Below are 7,319 nucleotides of genomic sequence, written 5' to 3'. Positions count from 1 at the left end.
GCGCCGCTTGGGAGCATGGTGGCGCTCCCGCCGAGTCCCGGTCCGGTACCGGCGCGACACTGAGGGTTGCGATCCATTGCCGGACACGAAAAAAGACAAAAAAAAAAAAAAAAAAAAAATCTGCTATAACTTTTTCAAACATAAAATACCGAGATTAATCAGAATCACATTAGCTTCACACTATTCTTACTTTCTCCAGTTTAAAAACATTTCTGTTTAAGGGCATAAATATAATAATAGGTTGGGGAAAAGGTTGAACATATTTAAATATACGTTTTTTTTTTTTTTTTTTAAAGATGACCGGAAAGGGGATCTTAACCCTTGGCTTGGTGTTGTCAGCACCATGCTCAACCAGTGAGCTAACTGGCCATCCCTATATAGGATCCAAACCCGTGGCCTTGGTGTTCTCAGCACCACACTCTCCCGAGTGAGCCACGGGCTGGCCCTAAAACCCTTTTTTAATCAGTATTTTGTTTTCTGTCATCTGAATCATTTAAGTAATAACCATTTGTTTTTATGGCAAAGAAATCATGATGACTTCTGTGTGATATTTCTTGGCAAAATAAGCACTTTAATGATGTATATAGTGTGCACATAGTGGATATTCATAATTTTGTAATTCTGAAATTTTCAAAGCTATTTTTAAATATCTTATGCTCTTAGGCATCCATTCTATGGATCTAATTCAAACTAATGCATAGGAAATGGGGAAAACAGGACTTCAGTTTGAGCTCCCTAATAACTTGAAACATGAGTGTACTTTAAAAAGTGGAAAAATAGAATTAAAAGATAATGGAAATCTTTCCATGAACTTTTTGATGTACCCTCATATATCCAACTTTTCCAAGTGTTTAAGCCCTAAAAACGTTCTTTTTTTTTTGTCTTTTTCCGTGTCCGGCAACGGATCGCAACCCTCAGTGTCGCCCCCGTACCGGACCGGGAGCGGCAACGGGATCGCAGCCCTCGGTGTTGCCCCCGCGCCTCGCTCAGCCAGTGAGCGGGAACCGGTCCGCATGTGGGATCCGAACCCTCGGCGGGAGCGCCGCCATGCTTCCCAAGCGGCGCACTAGTGCAGTGCGCCACCGGGCCGGCCCAAAACGTTCTTTTTTAATCTTCTTACTTGGTGATTAATTTTTAAAGAAGCAGTTAATAAAAAACATTTCTTCAGTAACACTTTATAAGAGAATTGCTTAATAAACAGTTTTTTCCTGCTCTGGGCCCTATACAGTTTTGCATAATATTTTGGTGTTAAAAGGAAGAGCTTTTCATTTTCTTCCCAACTCTGGGGGGAAAAGAAACTAAATTAGTTTGAAAATTTTGAACTATCTCTCTTTAAATCTATTCAATTAATTTCATGTATTCTCAGGGGAAAATATCTATATTTTAGTAAGTAGAATGTAGAAGTCATATTAAGGCAGAAATTGGCAGTCTGAAGGAGGTTCTTCCCTGAAGCTAATTTGAACTCTTTCTATTTGAAGCAAATCAAACACTGTTGTAAATCAAGACTGGCTAATTATATAGAAACTTTCATGGTTAGGTCCTTTAGGAAGCATATAATCAGTTATGAGAGTATGTTTGTATATATGTTTTAACTTTGATCGAATTAACTACAGAGGAGGTACATGTGAGTAAACTGTCTTAATGATGGACTACTTGGACCCATCCATTAATTCTAAATACTGTAATGATGTGTAAGGTTGTGAAATGGCACACTCACATTTCAAGCCCTCTCATGTTACAGTGTGTGGGGCTTTTTTTTTTTTTTTTTTTTTTTTTTTTTTTTGGAATACATTATTATGGTTAAAGAATCTGTATGCCTTTATCTTTGGTTAAATTTGAGGACTGGCAGTGAAATTGATGGATGCCCAGCTTGGGTAAAAGTGAAGAATGGTGTTTCCCCAGTTTACTATATATAAACCAATAATAACTATTTGGGAGCGAAACCATCGTATGTGTTGTTAGACTTAAGAACCTCGAATGTAATGAAAAGTAACAGCATTCCTGGTTGTGTTTTCCATTTGTTATCAAGGTTTCACCATATCATTTATTTTAATGTAGCTTATTAGCATTTTATCTGTAAATAGTTAGCAAGCAGTCAGTCAGATTAAAGTAAACAGCATTTGCAGCATCATTTCACTGTCTCTACTAATAAACAAGGCTGCATAACCACCCAAGTGGACCAAGGGAAGAGTTCTTATGTTCCTGTGTTTTCAGTGGAAAAATATGGCATTTAATTATTGAGCAAAGCCCTCTTTTTACCTATTAGATTAGCTTGTTAATTTACTTCAAAGAGATGCAATAGAATCGACTTTTCAGTATGTGTTGAAATGTAGAAAATTACATCAAGTTTGCGAAAATTGAATTAAAAGCTTTTAAAAATTGCTAGCCTCTATGAGGGTGTGTCTACACATTAATTGAAATACAGGGATTATTACATATTTTAGATATATGCCCACCTGTTTCTTAGAGTTACCAAAATTTCTATCCCAATTTACGTAGTGGAATAGAGTTTATCAACACTGAGCGTGTCCAAGAGATACTCAGTATTATTAGCTCATTCTCATAAGGTCACTCTAAATTTAATAGCCAAAGTAACATAACTTTTGTAAAACTTAGGGAAAAATTTTAAATGTATATATATCAGACTCTGAGGAAATTTAATGCGCATTGACTTTTTAAGCTATGGGTTGAACTCCTCAGTTTAATACAATTTGTGTTTTTGTTAACTAGCAGCAGAATTTCAGCATTTGCTACTTACTGGTAGAGAAGAAAAATCCCACAGCCCTGCCAGTACAGGTTAGTTTAATCTGTAAGTACCTGATGTTCCTATTTTTTTCAAACATATCCATATAACCCACACAAGGAAGAAAGCTGTGCAGTTACTTAAATGTGAGTATAAAACTAATAATAGATCTGTTGGACAGTTTCAGACACTCAATACTTGGGCCAAAGTAGCTCTAGGTTTGCTAATCTCGGTTGTAATAAAGGTGTAATACTGCTCCTTTATTATGTGATGTGGTTGAACCTAAATATAGGTACTGTTCTTAAAAGGGAAAGACAGTGAAAGTTTCAAATGGCTATAATATGGAGTTCAGGGCTTTGGGTCCAGGGTCTTTTACCTATGCCACTCCATGGTGGTTCTCATATTCACCTTTTAACTTTTTACAGTATGAATCAACCTAGGAAACAAGGCAAGTTTCCTTACTCTCTAGCAGTGATAAATGATATATAATCTCAAGCTAGAAAACGTTTTATACTGTTTTTTGGTTCTTAAATGTTTTTAGTAACACTTGTAAATAATTGGTTTTTGTTCCTCGTTTTTGTAAACTATAACCTATTCTGTTGGTGCACCACTGTGTATTCATTTTACTTTGAAATAAGAATAATAAACCTTACTTTTAAATATTCAAATGAGAACTGACTACCCATCAGAAATCTGGCCAGATTCTTCACGTAATCTTTCTGAGGGGCAGTGGGGATGTAAGTAAGGGGTTGTAAAAGATGTGTTAATATTTTTATTATTTTCCGTTCTACTAGAATTTATTGTTGCTTGAACCATCCTTGAGAGATTTCCTTTAATCTTTAAATATTGTGCTTTTATGGAGGGAGGAGTAAAGCGTACAACTTAATTTCTGCTACCCTGAACCATTTTTCCAATCTGTAGCATTGATATTAGGGTGTATCAGTTTTCATCTTAAGTGTAATGATGTCTAATTTGAGACAATTTATCTGTAAAACTAGCTCATCTTGTATTCTTGTTAAACTGGATGATAATTAGCCATCATGAAAAGAGATCGTCTTACCTTTATTTTACCTGGAAGTTGTATATTCCATTAAATTTAAAAAAATCTAGATTTATCAAATGGTAACAATATGTTTTATAAGATATCCACTTGTTTTTTTAATATAAAATTGCCCATGGGCTTAAGTTTCATTGCCTTTCGCAGTTAAATCTGTATAAGAAATGATGTAGATACAGTGGAAATGGTTTTCCTTAAAACCATCTTTTTAAAGCTGCCATTCTGGTGAGTACTATTTTATACTTTTATATATCACAATTTTACTTTTTAAAATGAACTGAAAAGGGACACTTTGATCAAAGAGGGGAGCAATCTGAATTTCTACATCTCTTTGGATATTACTTGAATCAGGAATATTAAGATGATGGTGATGATTTTACCACAAGACATTTCCCTTTAGTCTTGGTTCACTTTTTTCTTTCACTGAACACACTATAAATACAAAATTTTTTAGCACCTAAATTATTACTGTTTGTGTGTGTGAGATGGAATAACTTTTTCCTCAAAACTATCTAGTGTTTAAGAAAGTTTTTTAAGCTTAAGGTTTCTTTTTAGTTAACAGCCAAAAGATTTGTCACAATGCTTTTGGTTCCTACGTTGCATACGTGCAAAATTAAAATACCAGAACTTCTTTCTGTTGTTGTTGAAACTGTTGTTGCAGTGATTCATGAGCAATTATGCTGAGGTTAGGGTGAAAGGAGGGTTAACTGAAATTGGTCATGCAAACCAATTGCCTACAGGGTTCTCTTTGGGGCTTGAAATTTTCAAGTGTATTATTTCTTAACCCTGCATGAAAAACTTGGGTTAGAAATACTGATTTCTGGGACCATGTATACCAGTGAAAATTAGCCTCTGAGTATATTTCTATACTTTATGCCGTGTTTAATGCTTAGCCTCAGTGTGACACATGGATTTTTTTCCCCTCTAGTTTTTAGCCACATCTTAGGTAATGTGTCAGTATATGCTACGGGTTTTTTCACATTGTATTTCCTGCTGTGATCTTTGTGAACCAATAAATGAAGTCAACTCTGATGCTTTTTTCAATGAGCAATTTTTTTAATATAGATACCTGAGTATGTGATATGGTAATGTATTCTAGATAAGCACTAAACAACGTGTGGACCCTCAATTTGTGTCTTTAAGATTTAAAGTGAAGTAAATTTCTAAGGAACTGTGTCCTTTCCTAGCAGGAATAAGCAGACAGTGAAAATTTGGTAAGTATGTAACTTTAAATGCATGTAATAGTGATGAGAGTAACTAGCCAAATTTTCGTAGTTTAAGATATTTAGAAGTGAACAAGAGTTCTTGAATCTCTACTGTGACTTAATGTGTATGTGTCTAGCATTTTTGCAAATTTATGTGCACAATGATTAAATTGAAATGTACATTACTCCTTTGTCTGTTTTTTTTTTTTTTTTTTTAATTTGGTATGGTGCCTTTAGTACTAATTTTATATTTCAAGCCTTTTTCAGGGTAGAAATAAGTGGCTGTTAAAGAAAATATCTTCAAGAAGAATTATTAAATGTCCCTTTCTAAAAACCAGTGATGACTTTCACTTCACTTAAGTCTTCTGTTTTTCAGCTCCAGTTAAAACTGACAATAGGCAGCTGATCAAAAATGGAAAAAGTCTTTCTGCTCTTTCTGGAATATTGTAGGAAGCAGTGCATAATAGTAAAATGGTATTTGATTTGCGTGGCAGTAGTGTTTTTTAAATTGAGGGAGAAAAGGTAATGAAATTTGGAGTCTCCTTTCTCCCTGGGATGTTTTATTAATAATGAAAGTACAATAAAGGAAGTTTAAAGTAAAAATAGTTTAATTGCTATAGCAGGAAAGATGATTTATTTCAAGAAATAGGTCCAACTCCAGTAATTAATACTTGGATTTTGTGGGGAGGTTATTTTAAAATAAAAGTTTTTTACATGAGTAATATCAGTACATGTAGTCATTTTGATGTCACCTGGTTAAAAAGCTTGAAACTTGTGCAAAAGAAAACTGAAATGGAGAGCCACATTTATAATGGATACGTATGTTTAATTTTTGCCTACTGGTAGGGTTTGGGGAGAAATGTTCTTCTGTATGTAGCTATATAATAATTAGGCTAGACCGCATGAAGGACATTGAAGATTTCTTCTTTTCAGGGCGGTCTCAGGATGTTAACTAGGCTTTTAGTAAGCCAAAACTACCATCAGAAAAATGGTGTTTTATTTTCATATCCGAAGTGATTTTTAGTTTGTTTTAATCTAAAAGCTGAAAGATATTTGCTTCTGCGTTATTAAAAGCCAACCTGTTTTTGTTAGGGGGAGATGGTTGACTATCTCCTTCATTCATAAAAAACATTTGAGTACCTGTTCCAAAGATGAATAAAATCTTTTCATTTATTTTTTATTATACTTGTCTGAGCCCATTTTATTAATTAGTGTCCAGAACAGTTTATATTAAGAATGAGTTATGATGATATAAATCAGTTGTCTTCAGTTTTGGGTGTGCCCTGGAAACTATAAAGTGAAGTTATTTTAATTAAATACAGAAGGTTAATAGGGAGAAAGTATTTAAGGGATAAAAGCACACTTGAACAGCGTGGGTAACGGGGTATATGTGATACAGTGTTGTTTTGTTTAGTAAATACATATGAATGCCTGCTAGGTGCTTGGATACTATCCTTTGTATTACAGACAGTAGACAGGACATGCACCTGAAAAAGGACCTTGGAACCAAGGATTTAAGAAGGCAGCCTTTGCAAAGTCTTATTGGGTAACAGTATTTCAGGCAGAAGGAATAGTAGGTGCAGAAAGCATAGCATCTTCAAGGAACAAAAAAATGAGGTCTGATTGGTGGGTGGAAGGGGGTGTGTGTATGTGATCTGAGTGGGGATTGGAGATACAAGTAAGCCAAATTAAACACAGGACCATGGTTTGCATTTTTATTTATTTTTTTGGTGATTGGCTGGTTCAGGGATCCAAACTTATGACATTTGTATTACAAGGCTGTATTCTAGCCAGCTGAGCTAACTGGCCAGCCCTTAATTTTTTATTCTAATGGGAGTCTTTGACCAACTTGGAGATGGTGAGTAATGTATGGTTCATGATTGAAAGTTCATTCTAAATTGGTTGGTGGAGGGGTGGCGGGCAGAGGACAGGGTGGGGTGAGATGGGTTGGTGGGTGTATTGGGACCAATTAGAAGGCAAGAAGAACCTGGTTCAAGACAAGTTGACAATAACTGGTGTGATGAATTACAGTGACTGGGTGATCATTGGAGAAATTAGATGATGCCAACCCTCTTTTATGTGAGAAGCATAGAAAGAGGCAAAGAGGAAAAGGTTGGAAAGATGTCTTTTTACACAGGTTTAGTCCACACCTGATCTGTAAGACTTCATTTAGGAAATGTTTAGTGACGATATAGTAAGACATTGAGAGGCAAAAAAATAAATGTCGGGCCGGCCCGGTGGTGCACTGCTACAGTGTGGCGGCGCTCCCGCCGAGGGGTCGGATCCCACATACAGACTGGTTCCTGCTCACTGG

This window comes from Galeopterus variegatus, unplaced genomic scaffold (genome assembly GCF_000696425.1).
Source record: "Galeopterus variegatus unplaced genomic scaffold, G_variegatus-3.0.2 Scaffold660, whole genome shotgun sequence".
Classification (NCBI taxonomy): domain Eukaryota; kingdom Metazoa; phylum Chordata; class Mammalia; order Dermoptera; family Cynocephalidae; genus Galeopterus; species Galeopterus variegatus.
This window is presented reverse-complemented; position numbering follows the sequence as displayed.